A 22,114-nucleotide genomic window follows, 5' to 3' on the forward strand; every position below is an offset into this window, starting at 1 on the left:
AGGGCCAATAGGGCATATATTGTGGATAAGCCAAAAAAATGTCTAAGACAACCAACTCCTTTACGGTAATCACTAACATATATTAAAAATATTTTTTCCATGTTAAAGGTGTCCATAGCCTTTACGGTTTCCACTAATAATTTTTGGATTGCGGGTCCAAAAAAACAAAGCTTGGGAGCTATGATCTCTGCTTAGTATTCCGCTGAAAAGGGCACTTTAAAGAAGGATTTTTAGCTGATGTCTGTAAGCCATGCTTTAAGACAATCACTATTTCAGAGAGCATAAAAAGTGATGCTGTTTGGCTTAGGCACTTGGCCACGATCTGTGTCTCAACTGACAAAGGAACTTTATCGTAAGCACACATACCGGAGCTGCTGGAGAAAGGCTGTGATAGGAGAAGAAATAAATCTACTTAGCTGACTGTGCATGGAGAACTGAGGCTGGTGAAAAAAATATTTTGGGCTCAGTGATAAGATTTATTTTTTTCTCCTGTCACAGCCCTTCTCTAGTAGCTCACCTGTACATGTGCTTACAACACAGCTCCTCTGTCAGTTGAGACACAGGTCTTGGTAGCTGTGTTGCTTCAGATTGTAGCCTGTTGTGACACATGAATAGATGAGATGCCATTTCAATTATGTGACTGGGCCACTTTATTACATCGTTTAAATTTACCAGATTTTGCTTACCCTGTACAAGGCATAGCCTATAGACAGCAAGTCCTCTCCTAATTTTCTCTGACGCCTCAGATTCTTCTGCATTAGACCGACAATTACTGTACAGCAAGGTTCATGTGAAGCTCCATCATGGTCGTCATCTGGTTCTTCCAGCTTAATCTGAAACTGGGGGTTTGTCCAAAATGTGTCTGTATATGAAGAAATTGTGAATTATTAATCATGATTGATTTGTGTCATGTAACTATTAAAAAAAATCCTATTTTACTCACATGAATTCAGCAATTTCTAAAATGTAAAAAGTATGATCCAATTATATTAAATTTATATGAAGAATGAATCTGCATAAATGGTTGAGTAAGATGAGGAGAATTTACTAAGGTAAAGGCACTGGAACTGTGGTGCAACTCGAGCCCAAAAAATGACTTACATGCACGGTAGCAAATTTATTATTTTAGACATTTTGCTTGACATCCTTATCAAGGGACTATGGTCTACATGGAAACGGGGCATGTCTTACTAAAAAATTTTGATGCACAGTAAGTAAACCAATAGGTGATATATGCTAAGATTTGACAGTCACTAAGATAAATACGGCATATTTTTAGAATTAGTTTTTACTGCACTCAGTATTCTGCTGGTGCAGTCATTGTGTACATACATTACATTACTGATCCTGAGTTACATCCTGTATTATACTTCAGAGCGGCACTTACTATTCTGCTGGTGCAGTCACGGTGTACATACATTGCATTACTGATCCTGAGTTACATCCTGTAATATACTCCAGAGCTGCACTCACTATTCTGCTGGTGCAGTCACTGTGTACATACATTACATTACTGATCCTGAGTTACATCCTGTATTATATTCCAGAGCTGCACTCACTATTCTGCTGGCGGAGTCACTGTGTACATACATTACATTAATGATCCTGAGCTACATCCTGTATTATATCCCAGAGCTGCACTCACTATTCTGCTGGCGCAGTCACTGTGTACATACATTACATTACTGATCCTGAGTTACATCCTGTATTATACCCCAGAGCTGCACTCACTATTCTGCTGGTGCAGTCACTGTGTACATACATTACATTACTGATCCTGAGTTACATCCTGTATTATACTCCAGAGCTGCACTCACTATTCTGCTGGTGCTGTCACTGTGTACATACATTACATTACTGATCCTGTACTGATAATGAGTTACATCCTGTATTATACTCCAGAGCTGCACTCACTATTCTGCTGGTGCAGTCACTGTGTACATACATTACATTACTGATCCTGAGTTACATCCTGTATTATACTTCAGAGCTGCACTTACTATTCTGCTGGTGCAGTCACGGTGTACATACATTGCATTACTGATCCTGAGTTACCTCCTGTATTATACTCCAGAGCTGCACTCACTATTCTGCTGGTGCAGTCACTGTGTACATACATTACATTACTGATCCTGAGTTACATCCTGTATTATATTCCAGAGCTGCACTCACTATTGTGCTGGCGGAGTCACTGTGTACATACATTACATTAATGATCCTGAGCTACATCCTGTATTATACCCCAGAGCTGCACTCACTATTCTGCTGGCGGAGTCACTGTGTACATACATTACATTAATGATCCTGAGCTACATCCTGTATTATACCCCAGAGCTGCACTCACTATTCTGCTGGCGCAGTCACTGTGTACATACATTACATTACTGATCCTGAGTTACATCCTGTATTATACCCCAGAGCTGCACTCACTATTCTGCTGGTGCAGTCACTGTGTACATACATTACATTACTGATCCTGAGTTACATCCTGTATTATACTCCAGAGCTGCACTCACTATTCTGCTGGTGCAGTCACTGTGTACATACATTACATTACTGATCCTGTACTGATCCTGAGTTACATCCTGTATTATACTCCAGAGCTGCACTCACTATTCTGCTGGTGCAGTCACTGTGTACATACATTACATTACTGATCCTGTACTGATACTGAGTTACATCCTGTATTATACTCCAGAGCTGCACTCACTATTCTGCTGGTGCAGTCACTGTGTACATACATTACATTACTGATCCTGAGTTACATCCTGTATTATACTTCAGAGCGGCACTTACTATTCTGCTGGTGCAGTCACGGTGTACATACATTGCATTATTGATCCTGAGTTACCTCCTGTATTATACTCCAGAGCTGCACTCACTATTCTGCTGGTGCAGTCACTGTGTACATACATTACATTACTGATCCTGAGTTACATCCTGTATTATATTCCAGAGCTGCACTCACTATTGTGCTGGCGGAGTCACTGTATACATACATTACATTAATGATCCTGAGCTACATCCTGTATTATACCCCAGAGCTGCACTCACTATTCTGCTGGCGGAGTCACTGTGTACATACATTACATTAATGATCCTGAGCTACATCCTGTATTATACCCCAGAGCTGCACTCACTATTCTGCTGGCGCAGTCACTGTGTACATACATTACATTACTGATCCTGAGTTACATCCTGTATTATACCCCAGAGCTGCACTCACTATTCTGCTGGTGCAGTCACTGTGTACATACATTACATTACTGATCCTGAGTTACATCCTGTATTATACTCCAGAGCTGCACTCACTATTCTGCTGGTGCTGTCACTGTGTACATACATTACATTACTGATCCTGTACTGATCCTGAGTTACATCCTGTATTATACTCCAGAGCTGCACTCACTATTCTGCTGGTGCAGTCACTGTGTACATACATTACATTACTGATCCTGAGTTACATCCTGTATTATACTTCAGAGCGGCACTTACTATTCTGCTGGTGCAGTCACGGTGTAGATACATTGCATTACTGATCCTGAGTTACCTCCTGTATTATACTCCAGAGCTGCACTCACTATTCTGCTGGTACAGTCACTGTGTACATACATTACATTACTGATCCTGAGTTACATCCTGTATTATATTCCAGAGCTGCACTCACTATTGTGCTGGCGGAGTCACTGTGTACATACATTACATTAATGATCCTGAGCTACATCCTGTATTATACCCCAGAGCTGCACTCACTATTCTGCTGGCGCAGTCACTGTGTACATACATTACATTACTGATCCTGAGTTACATCCTGTATTATACCCCAGAGCTGCACTCACTATTCTGCTGGTGCAGTCACTGTGTACATACATTACATTACTGATCCTGAGTTACATCCTGTATTATACTCCAGAGCTGCACTCACTATTCTGCTGGTGCTGTCACTGTGTACATACATTACATTACTGATCCTGTACTGATCCTGAGTTACATCCTGTATTATACTCCAGAGCTGCACTCACTATTCTGCTGGTGCAGTCACTGTGTACATACATTACATTACTGATCCTGTACTGATCCTGAGTTACATCCTGTATTATACTTCAGAGCGGCACTTACTATTCTGCTGGTGCAGTCACTGTGTACATACATTACATTACTGATCCTGAGTTACATCCTGTATTATACTCCAGAGCGGCACTCACTATTCTGCTGGTGCAGTCAATTTGTACATATATTACATTACTGATCCGGAGTTACATCCTGTATTATACTCCAGAGCTGCACTCACTATTCTGCTGGTGCAGGCACTGTGTACATACATTACATTACTGATCCTGAGTTACATCCTGTATTATTCTCCAGAGCTGCACTCACTATTCTGCTGGTGCAGTCACTGTGTACATACATTACATTACTGATCCTGTACTGATCCTGAGTTACATCCTGTATTATACCCCAGAGCTGCACTCACTATTCTGCTGGTGCAGTCACTGTGTACATACATTACATTACTGATCCTGTACTGATCCTGAGTTACATCCTGTATTATACCCCAGAGCTACACTCACTATTCTGCTGGTGGAGTCACTGTGTACATACATTACATTACTGATCCTGAGTTACATCCTGCATTATACTCCAGAGCTGCACTCACTATTCTGCAGGTGCAATAACTGTGTACATACATTACATTACTGATCCTGTGCTGATCCTGAGTTACATCCTGTATTATACCCCAGAGCTGAACTCACTATTCTGCTGGTGCAGTCACTGTGTACATACATTACATTACTGATCCTGTACTGATCCTGAGTTACATCCTCTATTATACCCCAGAGCTGAACTCACTATTCTGCTGGTGCAGTCACTGTGTACATACATTACATTACTGATCCTGTACTGATCCTGAGTTACATCCTGTATTATACTTCAGAGCGGCACTTACTATTCTGCTGGTGCAGTCACTGTGTACATACATTACATTACTGATCCTGAGTTATATCCTGTATTATACTCCAGAGCGGCACTCACTATTCTGTTGGTGCAGTCACTGTGTACATACATTACATTACTGATCCTGAGTTACATCCTGTATTATACTTCAGAGCGGCACTTACTATTCTGCTGGTGCAGTCACTGTGTACATACATTACATTACTGATCCTGAGTTATATCCTGTATTATACTCCAGAGCGGCACTCACTATTCTGCTGGTGCAGTCACTTTGTACATACATTACATTACTGATCCTGAGTTATATCCTGTATTATACTCCAGAGCGGCACTCACTATTCTGTTGGTGCAGTCACTTTGTACATACATTACATTACTGATCCTGTACTGATCCTGAGTTACATCCTGTATTATACCCCAGAGCTGCACTCACTGTGTACATACATTACATTACTGATCCTGTACTGATCCAGAGTTACATCCTGTATTATACCCCAGAGCTGCACTCACTATTCTGCTGGTGGAGTCACTGTGTACATACATTACATTACTGATCTTGAGTTACATCCTGCATTATACTCCAGAGCTGCACTCACTATTGTGCAGGTGCAGTAACTGTGTACATACATTACATTACTGATCCTGTGCTGATCCTGAGTTACATCCTGTATTATACCCCAGAGCTGAACTCACTATTCTGCTGGTGCAGTCACTGTGTACATACATTACATTACTGATCCTGTACTGATCCTGAGTTACATCCTCTATTATACCCCAGAGCTGAACTCACTATTCTGCAGGTGCAGTCACTTTGTACATACATTACATTACTGATCCTGAGTTATATCCTGTATTATACTCCAGAGCGGCACTTACTATTCTGCTGGTGCAGTCACTGTGTACATACATTACATTACTGATCCTGAGTTATATCCTGTATTATACTCCAGAGCGGCACTTACTATTCTGCTGGTGCAGTCACTGTGTACATCATTACATTACTGATCCTGAGTTACATCCTGTATTATTCTCCAGAGCTGCACTGACTATTCTGCTGGTGCAGTCACTGTGTACATACATTACATTACTGATCCTGAGTTACATCCTGTATTATACTCCAGAGCTGCACTCACTATTCTGCCGGTGCAGTCACTGTGTACATACATTACATTACTGATCCTGTACTGATCCTGAGTTACATCCTGTATTATACTTCAGAGCGGCACTTACTATTCTGCTGGTGCAGTCACTGTGTACATACATTACATTACTGATCCTGAGTTACATCCTGTATTATACTCCAGAGCGGCACTCACTATTCTGCTGGTGCAGTCACTTTGTACATATATTACATTACTGATCCGGAGTTACATCCTGTATTATACTCCAGAGCTGCACTCACTATTCTGCTGGTGCAGGCACTGTGTACATACATTACATTACTGATCCTGAGTTACATCCTGTATTATTCTCCAGAGCTGCACTCACTATTCTGCTGGTGCAGTCACTGTGTACATACATTACATTACTGATCCTGTACTGATCCTGAGTTACATCCTGTATTATACCCCAGAGCTGCACTCACTATTCTGCTGGTGCAGTCACTGTGTACATACATTACATTACTGATCCTGTACTGATCCTGAGTTACATCCTGTATTATACCCCAGAGCTACACTCACTATTCTGCTGGTGGAGTCACTGTGTACATACATTACATTACTGATCCTGAGTTACATCCTGCATTATACTCCAGAGCTGCACTCACTATTCTGCAGGTGCAATAACTGTGTACATACATTACATTGCTGATCCTGTGCTGATCCTGAGTTACATCCTGTATTATACCCCAGAGCTGAACTCACTATTCTGCTGGTGCAGTCACTGTGTACATACATTACATTACTGATCCTGTACTGATCCTGAGTTACATCCTCTATTATACCCCAGAGCTGAACTCACTATTCTGCTGGTGCAGTCACTGTGTACATACATTACATTACTGATCCTGTACTGATCCTGAGTTACATCCTGTATTATACTTCAGAGCGGCACTTACTATTCTGCTGGTGCAGTCACTGTGTACATACATTACATTACTGATCCTGAGTTACATCCTGTATTATACTCCAGAGCGGCACTCACTATTCTGCTGGTGCAGTCACTTTGTACATATATTACATTACTGATCCGGAGTTACATCCTGTATTATACTCCAGAGCTGCACTCACTATTCTGCTGGTGCAGGCACTGTGTACATACATTACATTACTGATCCTGAGTTACATCCTGTATTGTTCTCCAGAGCTGCACTCACTATTCTGCTGGTGCAGTCACTGTGTACATACATTACATTACTGATCCTGTACTGATCCTGAGTTACATCCTGTATTATACCCCAGAGCTGCACTCACTATTCTGCTGGTGCAGTCACTGTGTACATACATTACATTACTGATCCTGTACTGATCCTGAGTTACATCCTGTATTATACCCCAGAGCTACACTCACTATTCTGCTGGTGGAGTCACTGTGTACATACATTACATTACTGATCCTGAGTTACATCCTGCATTATACTCCAGAGCTGCACTCACTATTCTGCAGGTGCAATAACTGTGTACATACATTACATTACTGATCCTGTGCTGATCCTGAGTTACATCCTGTATTATACCCCAGAGCTGAACTCACTATTCTGCTGGTGCAGTCACTGTGTACATACATTACATTACTGATCCTGTACTGATCCTGAGTTACATCCTCTATTATACCCCAGAGCTGAACTCACTATTCTGCTGGTGCAGTCACTGTGTACATACATTACATTACTGATCCTGTACTGATCCTGAGTTACATCCTGTATTATACTTCAGAGCGGCACTTACTATTCTGCTGATGCAGTCACTGTGTACATACATTACATTACTGATCCTGAGTTATATCCTGTATTATACTCCAGAGCGGCACTCACTATTCTGTTGGTGCAGTCACTGTGTACATACATTACATTACTGATCCTGAGTTACATCCTGTATTATACTTCAGAGCGGCACTTACTATTCTGCTGGTGCAGTCACTGTGTACATACATTACATTACTGATCCTGAGTTATATCCTGTATTATACTCCAGAGCGGCACTCACTATTCTGCTGGTGCAGTCACTTTGTACATACATTACATTACTGATCCTGAGTTATATCCTGTATTATACTCCAGAGCGGCACTCACTATTCTGTTGGTGCAGTCACTTTGTACATACATTACATTACTGATCCTGTACTGATCCTGAGTTACATCCTGTATTATACCCCAGAGCTGCACTCACTGTGTACATACATTACATTACTGATCCTGTACTGATCCAGAGTTACATCCTGTATTATACCCCAGAGCTGCACTCACTATTCTGCTGGTGGAGTCACTGTGTACATACATTACATTACTGATCTTGAGTTACATCCTGCATTATACTCCAGAGCTGCACTCACTATTGTGCAGGTGCAGTAACTGTGTACATACATTACATTACTGATCCTGTGCTGATCCTGAGTTACATCCTGTATTATACCCCAGAGCTGAACTCACTATTCTGCTGGTGCAGTCACTGTGTACATACATTACATTACTGATCCTGTACTGATCCTGAGTTACATCCTCTATTATACCCCAGAGCTGAACTCACTGTTCTGCAGGTGCAGTCACTTTGTACATACATTACATTACTGATCCTGAGTTATATCCTGTATTATACTCCAGAGCGGCACTTACTATTCTGCTGGTGCAGTCACTGTGTACATACATTACATTACTGATCCTGAGTTATATCCTGTATTATACTCCAGAGCGGCACTTACTATTCTGCTGGTGCAGTCACTGTGTACATACATTACATTACTGATCCTGAGTTACATCCTGTATTATTCTCCAGAGCTGCACTGACTATTCTGCTGGTGCAGTCACTGTGTACATACATTACATTACTGATCCTGTAGTGATCCTGAGTTACATCCTGTATTATACCCCAGAGCTGCACTCACTGTGTACATACATTACATTACTGATCCTGTACTGATCCAGAGTTACATACTGTATTATACCCCAGAGCTGCACTCACTATTCTGCTGGTGGAGTCACTGTGTACATACATTACATTTCTGATCCTGAGTTACATCCTGCATTATACTCCAGAGCTGCACTCACTATTGTGCAGGTGCAGTAACTGTGTACATACATTACATTACTGATCCTGTGCTGATCCTGAGTTACATCCTGTATTATACCCCAGAGCTGAACTCACTATTCTGCTGGTGCAGTCACTGTGTACATACATTACATTACTGATCCTGAGTTACATCCTGTATTATACCCCAGAGCTGAACTCACTATTCTGCTGATGCCGTCACTGTGTACATACATTACATTACTGATCCTGTTCTGATCCTGAGTTACATCCTCTATTATACCCCAGAGCTGAACTCACTATTCTGCAGGTGCAGTCACTTTGTACATACATTACATTACTGATCCTGAGTTACATCCTGTATTATACTCCAGAGCTGCACTCACTATTCTGCTGGTGCAGTCACTTTGTACATACATTACTTTACTAATCCTGTACTGATCCTGAGTTACATCCTGTATTATACTCCAGAGCTGCACTCACTATTCTGCTGGTGCAGTCACTGTGTACATACATTACATTACTGATCCTGAGTTACATCCTGTATTATACTCCAGAGCTGAACTCACTATTCTGCTGGTGCAGCCACTGTGTACATACATTACATTACTGATCCTGTACTGATCCTGAGTTAGATCCTGTATTATACTCCAGAGCTGCACTCACTATTCTGCTGGTGCAGTCACTGTGTACATACATTACATTACTAATCCTGTACTGATCCTGAGTTACATCCTGTATTATGCCCGAGAGCTGCACTCACTATTCTGCAGGTGCAGTCACTGTGTACATACATTACATTACTGATCCTGTACTGATCCTGGGTTACATCCTGTATTATACTCTAGAGCTGCACTCACTATTCTGCTGGTGTGATCACTGTGTACATACAGTCATGGCCAAAAGTATTGAGAATGAGACAAATAGTAATTTTTCCAAAGTTTACTGCTTCATTTTTTGTAATGGCAATTTGCATATACTCCTGAATGTCAAAGAGTGATCAGCTTTACAGCAATTACTGTACTTGCAAAGTCAATATTTGCCCAGAAAATGAACTTTAACCCCCAAAACACATTTCAACATCATTGCAGTCCTGCCTTAAAAGGAGCAGCTAACCTCGTTTTAGTGATTGATCCATTAACACAGGTGTGGGTGTTGATGAGGACAGGGCTGGCGATCAATCAGTCATGATTAAGTAAGAATGACATCACTGTACACTTTAAAAGGAGGCTGGTTCTTGGTATCATTGTATCTCTTCAGTTAACCATGGTTATCTCCAAAGAAACACGTGCAGCCATCATTGCACTGCACAAAAATGGCCTAACAGGGAAGAGTATCGCAGCTACAAAGATTGCACCTCAGTCAACAATCTATCGCATCATCAAGAACTTCAAGGAGAGAGCTTCCATTGTTGTCAAAAAGGCTCCAGGGCGCCCAAGAAAGACCAGCAAGCGCCAGGACCGTATCTTAAAACTGTTTCAGCTGCGGGATCGGACTACCAGCAGTGCCGAGCTTGCTCAGGAATGGCAGCAGGCTGGTGTGAGTGCTTCTGCACGCACTGTGAGGCGGAGACTCTTTGAGCAAGGGCTGGTTTCAAGGAGGGCAGCAAAGAAGCCACTTCTCTCCAGAAAAAACATCAGGGACCGACTGATATTCTGCAAAAGGTACAGGGAGTGGACTGCTGAGGACTGGGGCAAAGTCATTTTCTCTGATGAATCCCCTTTTCGATTGTTTGGGACATCTGGAAAACAGCTTATTCGGAGAAGAAGAGGTGAGTGCTACCACCAGTCTTGTCTCATGCCAACTGTAAAGCATCCTGAAACCATTCATGTGTGGGGTTGCTTCTCAGCCAAGGGAATCGGCTCACTCACAGTGTTGCCTAAAAACACAGCCATGAATAAAGAATGGTACCAGAATGTCCTCCAAGAGCAACTTCTCCCAACCGTTCAAGAGCAGTATGGCGCCCAACAATGCCTTTTCCAGCATGATGGAGCACCTTGCCATAAAGCAAAGGTGATAACTAAATGGCTCATGGAACAAAACATAGAGATTTTGGGTCCATGGCCTGGAAACTCCCCAGATCTTAATCCCATTGAGAACTTGTGGTCAATCATCAAGAGACGGGTGGACAAACAAAAACCAACAAATTCTGGCAAAATGCAAGCATTGATTATGCAAGAATGGACTGCTATCAGTCAGGATTTGGTCCAAAAGTTGATTGAGAGCATGCCAGGGAGAATTACAGAGGTCTTGAAGAAGAAGGGGCAGCACTGCAAATATTGACTTGCTGCATTAACTCATTCTCACTGTCAATATAACCTATTGGTACTCATAATATGATTGCAATTATATTTCTGTATGTGATATAAACATCAGACAAACACTAATAAAAACCAGAGGCCAGCAGATCATGTGAAAATATAATTTTGGTGTCATTCTCAAAACTTTTGGCCATGACTGTACATTACATTACTAATCCTGTACTGATCCTGAGTTACATCCTGTATTATGCTCAAGAGCTGCACTCACTATTCTGCTGGTGCGATCACTGTGTACATACATTACATTACTAATCCTGTACTGATCCTGAGTTACATCCTGTATTATGCTCGAGAGCTGCACTCACTATTCTGCTGGTGCAGTGACTGTGTACATACATTACATTACTGATCCTGAGTTACATCCTGTATTATACTCCAGAGCGGCACTCACTATTCTGCTGGTGGAGTCACTGTGTACATACGTTACTGATCCTGTACTGATCCTGAGTTACCTCCTGTATTATACTCCAGAGCTGCACTCACTATTCTGCTGGTGCAGTCACTGTGTACATACATTACTGATCCTGTACTGACCCTGAGTTACATTCTGTATTATACTCCAGAACTGCACTCACTATTCTGCTGGTGCAGTCACTGTGTACATTCATTACATTACTGATCCTGAGTTACCTCCTATATTATACTCCGGAGCTGCACTCACTATTCTGCTGGTGCAGTCACTGTGTATATACATTACATTACTGATCCTGAGTTACATCCTGTATTATACTCCAGAGCTGCACTCACTATTCTGCTGGTGCAGTCACTGTTTACATACATTACATTACTGATCCTGAGTTACCTCCTGTATTATACTCCAGAGCTGCACTCACTATTCTGCTGGTGCAGTCACTGTGTACATACATTACATTACTGATCCTGAGTTACATCCTGTATTATACTCCAGAGCTGCACTCACTATTCTGCTGGTGGAGTCTCTGTGTACATACATTGCATTACTGATCCTGAGTTACATCCTGTGTTATACTTCAGAGCTGCACTCATTATTCACCTGTAGGACATATGTTACCTGGGTAATTCTGACATCCACCTGCTGTAGACCCCCGGATCCAGCTGCCGTTGAATAGCGTTATATTCCACTTCTGCTGATCATTACCGGTCAGGGTGTCAGGAGTCAAGTTACAGATCTCCAGACGAGAATATTTCTGCACCCAATCTGTATACGCCATCCTGCAACCATGACATACAGAATCACACAGAGGTGGAGGAGATCCCACTCAGCTAACAGTATAATCCCGAAGTGCGACCTCTGTTTGCTGTCAGTGAATGGAAGGAGCCAGATTCATTACATCTACAGGCTAAATACTTCTCACAGCTGAGGGTTTGCTGTAGTTCTATCCAATCTAATGGACGAAGTAATTCATTAGTACAAATCTCTCTCCTGTGATGATTATTGCAAAAAAATCTATCAGTCTGGAGTCCATGCTTTTTTTTAAACAAAGATATTATCTAAACTGTATATAATTGGAACAAACCCTCAGCTGTGAGAAATTTTAGGTCACTACAAGTTTTTAGCCCACTGGATAGGAATTGAAACACAAATCCTCATTTCCGGTGATTTTTCTTTTTTTGTCTTGTGAGATTCGCTGCTGTTTTCTTTTATCTTTGCAATTGTTTTAGAGCAGAAAGTCACATGATTCTATAAAATGTTGCACGTTAGTCTTCAATTTCGGCTACTGGGGTACAACTCCGCAAAAGTTTTGCAACATTTCATACAGTTGCAAAGTAGTCAAAAGAAAAAACAAAAAACAAGTAAAGTTAATTTTAAAGATGGCAAAAAATGAAATAATGAATAAGGTGCAAATGAAGGAGTCACAATTACAACTATGGTTACACCAGAAAAAATGTGCAAATACAGCGATGGGGCCAAAAGTGTATTAGAAAGTTGCAATTCTCACCAAAATTCTCCATTTTCTGCCCTCTTGTCCAGAGCTGCTCTTACTTTCGGATCAATGTTATTCCACTCTGGGGCGCTAGAAAAATGAAAAAAAATATGGATATTTTTAATGCTCTCATATTTAAATTATTCCTTTTCCTCCATTTCAATGAATCTGCTAATACTGCAAGATCTAATGTGTAAAATCAGCTTGGGTGAGTTAACACGGCCATACACATTAATATAAAGTGGACAAAACGATTAGCTCTAATATGTATAAAAGGTATCCAAAAGCGACGGTGGATGAGAACATGCTCAGTTCTTTGTTACCCTGGAGATAAGCGGCGTCAGAAGTTTGGTAACTAATTTTTCCTCTCTGTAAATTGGAATAAATATGTATAATATAGGCATCAGCTGCTTCGAAATTTCTAAAATCAAGATCTGGCAAACTTGCAGTACCTGCCTTACACCACAAGGTGGCAGTCACACCTTGCATTATTTTCCTATGAGCAATGTGAACTATAAACTATGTATGATTTTATTACACACTCATCACTCCAGGCTCCCGTCCATTCCACTTCTCCCCAGGGATTCCTCACTCTGATCAGCTGCACTGTCTTTCCACGGTATTGAACCTACAGGGGAGAGAGAAGAATAAATGATACATACGACGATCCTCTAAAATATAGGATTAAAGATGGAGTATAGTTTGGAATGACCACGTGTCTGTAATACGCCTGTCTCTGAGATGTCTCTAAGTAATGCAAACCTATATGATCTCCATATGTCGCCATCCTGAGTCACATGACACATGCCTCCTTCTCTTAAAGAGTAGAAAGCGTCCATATATAGAATGATGTAAAAAAAATCATTATCTGTCTATACATCACCTCCTCGGCTCCCGTCACTGAATATGCATGTCCTTTAACCAGTTTCCTGCTTGTGATGTCTTCAGTTTCATAAGCATTTGTGATCTATTTTGGAAAAAAAAAAGTACATTTAAAAAAATATAGTAAAAAAAAATGTAGAAAATACAAGATTTTATTAGCTGCTTATTATTTTTTTTATCAATTGGGGTATCCAAGCTGATAATTATATAACAACTGCAGTTCATAGTTTGTCCATGTGAGGGAGCCAATGCTGTGATTATTATATTGTAGCTGCATATTTAACTTTGACCACATGAGGGAGGTAATGAACCATCCTAACTCCTCTGTAGACCTGCATGATGGATGCAGTTTATAGTTTGTCCAGTTGAAGGAGCCAATGAAGCAAACTTGTATTGACTTTGTAAAAGTTCTAATTGTCTCTTCAGAGAGGAAGAGAACTTGAACTCTAGTGCCACTCTAAATCTCCACCTGGCTTCTTCACTCTCTATCTGCTGACATTCCCACCATCAATCATGGGCGATTTCAGCAACCCCACTGACACTCGCCAGTCAGCAGCCTCCAAACTCCAGTCGCTTACTTCATCCTTTGGACTTACTCAGTGGTCCTCCTCAGCCACCCACACAGACGGACACACACTAGACCTCATCTTCACCCGTCTCTGCTCCCTTTCTAACCTTACAACCTCCCCCCTACCCCTATCTGACCACCATCTACTCACGTTCTCATCCCTGTCCTCCTCACCTGTCAGCCATGTCCAGCAACTAGCACACCCCCACAGTAACCTTTCACATCTAGACACTCACACACTCTCTGACTCTGTTCTACCACTGACATCCATATCTTCACTCCATGACACAGACACCACCACTGCTTTCTACAATGCCACTCTCGCATCAGCCATTGACTCGGTCGTCCCTCTTGTGCATGGCAGAGCATGATGAGTCAATAGGCAACCCTGGCACAACAACCTCACTAAACAGCTTCGACAAGCGTCCAGGCTTGCGTTGGAAGAAAACACATTCCCAAGATGACTTCACTGCATTCAAACAAGCAACACTCGCATTCAAATCAGCCCTCACCTCTGCTAAACAGGCCTACTTCACAACCCTCATATCCTCCCTATCCTACAACCCCAAACAGCTATTCAACACTTTTAAATCTCTCCTCCGCTCTCCACTGCCCCCTCCGACCTCCGTCATCTCTGCTGAGGAGTTTGCCACACACTTCAAAAACAAGATTGACCAAACAAGGCAAGTCTTTACTGTCCGACCACCACAACCCCTTTGTTTTCCAGACCATTTCCCTACCCCCATAACCTCCCTTTCCAACATCACGGAAGGAGACCTTACTCATCTCCTCTCCAAATCACACGTCACCACTTGTGCACTCGACGCCATCCCATCCCACCTCCTCCCCAACCTCACCCCCACACTCATCCCATCCCTAACTCATCTCTTCAACCTATCACTAACTTCTGGTACCTTCCCTGCTGCCTTCAAACATGCCACAATCACGTCCATCCTCAAAAATCCATCCCTCGACCCAACCGTCTTGTCCAGCTATCGCCCCATAATGCTGCTCCCATTTGCCTCCAAACTCCTTGAGCAACACGTTCACACTGAACTTTCCTCCCACTTCTCATCTAACTCTCTTCAACAACCAGCAATCCGGCTCCACCCCCACCATTCCACCGAAACTGCCCTTACCAAAATTACTAATGACTTACAGCCAAAGCTAACAGACAACTCTTTATACTTCTTTTTCTTGACCTGTCCTCTGCTTTCGACACAGTTGACCACTGCCTTCTACTAGAGATCCTCTCTTCCTTTGGCATCAAAAACCTTGCCCTATCCTGGATCTCCTCATACCTTTCCACTCACACATTTAGCGTCTCCCACTCCCACACTACCTCCTCACCCCGCCCCCTCTCTGTTGGAGTTCCTCAAGACTCTGTCCTAGGACCCCTTCTCTTCTCAATCTCTACCCTTGGCCTGGGACAGCTCATAAAATCCCATGGCTTCCAGTACCATCTATATGCTGATGACACCCAGATCTGCCTCTCTGGCCCACACGACACCTCTCTGCTGTCCAGAATCCCAGCATGGCTAGCAGCCATATCCTCCTTCTTCTCCTCCCTCTTCCTCAAGCTCAATGTGAACAAAACTGAACTCATTATCTTTCCCCCATCTCGAATATCCTTCCCACCTGATAATTCTATCACAATAAATGACATCACATTTTCCCCTGTACCGGCAATTCTCTGCCTTGGAGTAACCCTTGACTCTGCCCTGTCCTTCAAGCCCCACATCCAAGCTCTCGCCACCTCCTGTCTCCTCCAGCTCAAAAATATTTCCAGAATCCGTCCTTTCCTCAACTCTCAATCTACTAAACTGCTTGTGCATGCCCTCATCATCTCTCGCCTCGACTACTGCAACATCCTCCTCTGTGACCTACCTGCTAACACTCTCGCACCCCTCCAGTCCATCCTTAACTCTGCTGCGCTGCTTGTCCATCTCTCTCCTCGCTACTCCTCTGCTACCCCCCTTTGCAAATCCCTTCACTGGCTCCCAACTGCGCAGCGTATCTAGTTCAAATTACTAACACTGACCTACAAAGCCATCCATAACCTCTCTCCTCCGTACATCTCTGAACTAATCTCCAGATACATTCCCTTATGTAATCTCCGGTCCTCCCAAGACCTCCTTCTCTTCTCCACACTTATTCGTTCCTCGCCCAATCGCTCTCGAATATCCCCCGTCCTCTGGAATTCTGTGCCTCAACACATCCGATTATCCACCACACCTGGATCCTTCAGATGGTTCCTGAAAAACCATCTCTTCAAACAAGCCTACAGCCGGCCATGACCTTGCCTGCTGCCACCTCAACAACAGCGGAGATGCTGCAACCCCTCAACCTACTGTCTCCTTCCCCATTCCTGTAGAATGTAAGCCCCCAAGGGCTTCCCTCTGTACCAGTCTATCATTGTTAGTTTGTTTACTGTAAGTGATATCTGTATTTTGTATGTAACCCCTTCTTACGTACAGCGACATGGAATCAATGGCGCTATATAAATAAATAATAATAATAGTGCCACTGATTGAAAGTATCGATCCTACAAGTCATTATCAACCCTTTAGTGAGCCTTTAAATATGACTTAGGATGAAAGCCAAATCAGAATCTCACTTTGTAGACAGTGTTTCGGGGTATTGCCCCTCATCAATACAAAGTATGAGGTTCACCCAGCCAAATCAGATCTCATACTTCCTCTCTGAAGAGACAATTTACACATTTAATTTCACAGAGGAGCATGTGACTCGCCCCCTGGGCCGTCTGGTACCCGGAACCGGGCCTTCGGTACGATGCTGGGGGTAGTAGTGGCAACCCGATCCCGTGGCTCAGGGCGATCAGACCAAGTTGTGGCAGTCTATCCATCAGTGAAATGTCCGACTACGCCACCCGTGGATTGCAGTCAGGGATAACCGCCGCTGCTAGGCAGACCACTGAGGCTGGTGTTGTGGGTGCAGCAGAGTGTGGTATAACTCCCCACGGGAGGAGTGTAGCCTCAGGGCAGCATATGTGGATGCTGGGGGTGATGGTGCAGGCGCAGCAGAAATCATAATTAGTGTTGAGCCACCCCCGTAGTGTTCGGGTTCGGTTCGGTTCGTCGAACACCGGGATGTTCGTGGAACTGTTCTCGAACACCTTAGAACACTGTCGAACACCGTCGAACACCGTTAAAACCAATGGCAGGCAAATAAAAACACATAGAAAACACCTTCAAAGGTGTCCAAAAGCTGACAAACTGCTCAGAAAACACTCTCTTTAAAAAAGCCGGCCGGCAATTCATCAACGGCATACACCGGCACCCGACAATTTACAACAGAAAGAACAGAGCATCACACCTAGATCAGATAGATAGAAACATGTCAGTCACATATATAAGAAGTACAGTGACAGTGTTGATTACAGTACTTGTCATTTAGTGTTAAAGGATTTATTAAAAAAAATAATAGTGTTTTCATGCACAGTCTCTTTAAAAAAGCCGGCCGGCAATTCAGCATCTGTACCCGACAATTTAGAATAGAAAGAATAGAGCTTCACACATAGATTAGATAGATAGAAACATGCCAGTCACATATATAAGACGTACAGTGACAGTGCTGATTACTGTACTTGTCATTTAGTGTTAAAATAAAGGATTTATTTAAAAAAAAAATTGGCTTGGGGTTCCCCGTAATTTTAGTCTCTAGCGGAGGTTAAGCAGACGGCTGGGGCAGATGTTTGAAGCCTGGGAAGGGGGTAACACCCACGGAGCTTCCCAGGCTACTAATATCAGCCCCCAGCTGAATACCTAGCCTTTACTAGTTATTAAAATGGGGGACCCCAAAAAAAGGACGTGGGGTCCCCCCTATTTTAATAGCTAGCAAAGGCTAGGCAGACAGCTGGAGGCTGATATTAATAGCCCAGGAAGGGTGCCATGAATATTGGCCCCCTCCCAGGCTAGAAACACCAGCCGTCAGCCGCCCCAGAAATGGCGCATCCATAGGATGCGCCAATTCTGGCACTTAGCCTTGCTCTTCCCACTGCCCTGTAGCGTTGGCAGTGGGGTAATAGGGCTGGGGTTGATGTCAGCTTATAATGCCAGCTGACATCAAGCCCAGGTTAGTAATGGAGAGGCGACTATAAGACCCCCCATTACTAACCCCATAGAGAAAGTTAAAAAAGACACAAACACCCAGAATAAAGTCCTTTAATTGAAATAAGCACACAATTCTTTATTGTTCTAAATTAAACCATACTTACCATCACGCCCATTCCAGCTGAAGCCAACGATCTCCTGCAATAAAAGTAAAATAATAAAGCAACATCATCCTTACCTTTCCATGGCTCCCACGACAGCTTCAGCTCTGATACACTGACATGACAGGCTGGATCGCAGGAGAAAGCTGCCATCCAGCTTGCCATGTCGCAGACACTGAAAAGCGCAGGCATGCTTGCGCTCCTCAGTGTCTGGCTGTGACGGCATCCAGATGAGCTGAGGTCATGTCCAATGAACTCAGCTCATCTCATGCACGTCACTGACAGCATGGGAGAATTCTCCTGCGCATGTGGTGAGCGCAGGAGAATTCTCCCATGCTGGGATGGCATTGAGATGACAGGCTGGATCGCAGCTGAGCGCTGCCATCCAGCTTGTCATCCTTCAGAGACACTGCAGAGCGCAAGTATGCCTGCGCTTCTCAGTGTCTGCGACATGGCAAGCTGGATGGTAGCATTCTGCTGCGCTCCAGCCTGTCATGTCAATGTAGCAGAGCTGAAGCTGTCGTGTGAACCATGGAAAGGTAAGGATGATGTTGGTTTATTATTTTACTTTTATTGCAGGAGATCGTTGGCTTCAGCTGGAATGGGCGTGATGGTAGGTATGGTTAAATTTAGAACAATAAAGAATTGTGTCTTTATTTCAATTAAAGGACTTTATTCTGGGTGTTTGTGGGGTTTTTTTTACTTTGACTATGGGGTTAGTAATGGGGGTGTCTTATAGACGCCTCTCCATTACTAACCTGGGCTTGATGTCAGCTGGCATTATAAGCTGACATCAACCCCAGCCCTATTACTCCACCGCCACCGCTACAGGGCAGTGGGAAGAGCGAGGCTAAGTGCCAGAATTGGCGCATCCTATGGATGCGCCATTTCTGGGGTGGCTGGCGGCTGGTGTTTCTAGCCTGGGAGGGGGCCAATATTCATGGCATCCTTCCAGGGCTATTAATATCAGCCCCCAGCTGTCTGCCTAGCCTTTGCTAGCTATTAAAATAGGGGGGACCCCACGTCATTTTTTGGGGGGATCCCCCATTTTAATAGCTAGCAAAGGCTAGGCAGACAGCTGGGGGCTGATATTAGTAGCCTGGGAAGCTCCGTGGGTATTACCCCCTTCCCAGGCTTCAAACATCTGCCCCAGCCGTCTGCTTAACCTCCGCTAGAGACTAAAATTACGGTGAACCCCACGCCGATTTTTTTTTTTTTTATAAATCCTTTATTTTAACACTAAATGACAAGTACAGTAATCAACACTGTCACTGTACTTCTTATATATGTGACTGACAATTTAGAACAGAAAGAATAGAGCATCATACATAGATTAGATAGATAGAAATATGTCAGTCACATATATAGTAAGTACAGTGACAGTGTTGGTTACTGTACTTGTTATTTAGTGTTAAAATAAAGGACTTATTAAAAAAAAATAATAGTGTTTTCATGCACCCGTCTCTTTAAAAAAGCTGGCCGGCAATTTGTCAGCGGCATACACCGGTACCCGACAATTTAGAACAGAAAGAATAGAGCATCATACATAGATTAGATAGATAGAAACATGTCAGTCACATATATAGTAAGTACAGTGACAGTGTTGGTTACTGTACTTGTCATTTAGTGTTAAAATAATGGATTTATTAAAAAAAAAATTGGCGTGGGGTTCCCAATAATTTTAGTCTCTAGCGGAGGTTAAGCAGACGGCTGGGGCAGATGTTTGAAGCCTGGGAAGGGGGTAAAACCCACTGAGCTTCCCAGGCTACTAATATCAGCCCCCAGTTGAATACCTAGCCTTTACTAGCTATTAAAATGGGGGACCCCAAAAAAAAATGATGTGGGGTTCCCCCTATTTTAATAGCTAGCAAAGGTTAGACAGACAGCTGGGGGCTGATATTAATTATATTAATCGCCCAGGAAGGGTGCCATGAATATTGTCCCTCTCCCAGGCTAGAAACACCAGCCGTCAGCCGCCCCAGAAATGGCGCATCCTATTCTGGCACTTAGCCTTGCTCTTCCCACTGCCCTGTAGCGGTGACAGTGGGGCAATAGGGTTGGGGTTGATGTCAGCTTATAATGCCAGCTGACATCAAGCCCAGGTTAGTAATGGAGAGGCGTCTATAAGACACCCCCATTACTAACCCCTTAGTGAAAGTTAAAAAAAGCACAAACACCCAGAATAAAGTCCTTTAATTGAAATAAAGACACAATTATTTAATGTTCTAAATTAATCTCTACTTACCGTCACGCCCATTCCAGCTGAAGCCAATGATCTCCTGCAATAAAAGTAAAATAATAAACCAACCTCATCCTTACCTTTCCATGGTTCCCAGTATGGCTTCAGCTCTGCTACATTGACATGACAGGCTGGATCACAGCAGAACGCTGCCATCCAGCTTGCCATGCCGCAGACACTGAGAAGCTCCTCAGTGATGCTCCTCAGTGTCTGGCTGTGACGGCATCCAGATGAGTCGAGTTCATGTCCAATGAACTCAGCTCATCTCATGCACGTCACTGACACCGTGGGAGAATTCTCCTGCGCATGCGGTGCTGGCAAATGACGTCACCGCTTGAGCAGGAGAATTCTCCCATGCTGGGACGGCATTGAGATGACAGGCTGGATGGTAGCAGAACGCTGCCATCCAGCTTGTCATCCTTCAGAGACATTGTCTGTGCTCCTCAGTGTCTCTGAAGGATGACAAGCTGGATGGCAGCGTTCTGCTACCATCCAGCCTGCCATCTCAATGCCGTCCCAGCGTGGGAGAATTTCCCTGCTCAAGTGGTGACATCATTTGCGGGCACCGCATGTGCAGGAGAATTCTCCCACGCTGTCAGTGACGTGCATGAGGTGAGCTGAGTTCATTGGACATGAACTCGGCTCATCTGGGTGCCGTCATAGCCAGACACTGAGGAACTTCACTGAGGAGCTTCTCAGTGTCTGCGGCATGGCAAGCTGGATGGCAGCGTTCTGCTACGATCAAGCCTGTCATGTCAATGTAGCAGAGTTGAAGCCGTCCTGGGAACCATGGAAAGGTAAGGATGACGTTGGTTTATTATTTTAC

The 22,114-nt window shown here is 43.4% G+C and overlaps 1 long non-coding RNA gene across 1 annotated transcript; it reads right to left on the bottom strand.

The window, feature by feature from the left end:
- Window positions 1-683: 683 nt before the first annotated feature.
- LOC141257391 (uncharacterized) lies at window positions 684-14,390 on the bottom strand. Its single transcript, XR_012318058.1, has 5 exons — window positions 14,249-14,390; window positions 13,908-13,993; window positions 13,381-13,455; window positions 12,492-12,652; window positions 684-862 (listed from the first exon to the last, which is right to left on the bottom strand). It is a non-coding gene; the product is annotated as an uncharacterized lncRNA (long non-coding RNA).
- Window positions 14,391-22,114: the final 7,724 nt, after the last annotated feature.

Source organism: Phyllobates terribilis, unplaced genomic scaffold (genome assembly GCF_046119375.1).
Source record: "Phyllobates terribilis strain yellow unplaced genomic scaffold, ASM4611937v1 Scaffold_3__8_contigs__length_932513732, whole genome shotgun sequence".
Lineage (NCBI taxonomy): Eukaryota > Metazoa > Chordata > Amphibia > Anura > Dendrobatidae > Phyllobates > Phyllobates terribilis.